The sequence below is a fragment of the Penaeus monodon genome, chromosome 28 (assembly GCF_015228065.2).
Source record: "Penaeus monodon isolate SGIC_2016 chromosome 28, NSTDA_Pmon_1, whole genome shotgun sequence".
Lineage (NCBI taxonomy): Eukaryota > Metazoa > Arthropoda > Malacostraca > Decapoda > Penaeidae > Penaeus > Penaeus monodon.
In genome coordinates, this window is record NC_051413.1 from 5,506,998 (window position 1) to 5,507,870 (window position 873).

The following is an 873-nucleotide window of genomic DNA, read 5'->3' on the forward strand; positions in this document are numbered from 1 at the left end:
ACTCTATCAAATATTTACAAAAATAATAATAAAAAAAGATACCCATAATATAGAAAGATGGAGGATCAGGTACTGGTAATTACAAAATAAATATTTTCCTAAAGTGCATAGTAATACATAAACAAACTGAAATATTGCAGTACTGATCCTGAACTGTAAACTTTGAGTGACAGAAAAGTTCAGCTGTGGTAAAATATCTTAATACTTAAAATAGGTGCACTATGTGTGTGCACTAATTTTTCACATGCTGAATGAGAATATATAATTTCTTTTACAATAGAGCATACCTTGGTCTTCCATACTTTAACCAACACACATAAATAAATGGCTCCACACCTATCAGAGCTCTGTCGAAGGCCAACAAACTTCGATCACATGTACTCTAGTAAGCTAAAACTGGTTGAATTCTCTGTTAATCCTCAAATAAATAACCAGTCCAAGCTCTAACTTCATAGATTATACGTTGGGGAGGTTGACGGCCTTTGCCTGACCACTGAAGGCACGGAGATTTGTGGATTTGGATACAACAACATTACAGTACAAAGCTTATATTTTGAAAGCTAGCACGATTTACTTTACAACATTTGACAAATAAATTCATAAACTGTAGACTCAGGAAGATCATAAGAGAAAACACATTATTTTCTGAACTCTCAATTTCGAAGAATAAAACCCTGGATCTTTATTTACGGACTTTCAACACATCTGAACTTCCTAAACAAGACAAATCACACCACACCTTACCCGCATTACTAAGCAGAGCCTTGAAAGCGGTCGTTCTTGAAGTAAATAACGCCATGACAAGGGAAATAACAGGCAAAATAACGCGAGCAAGTTCTGCCTCCCCTTCAAGTGCTGTTACAGACGACACAA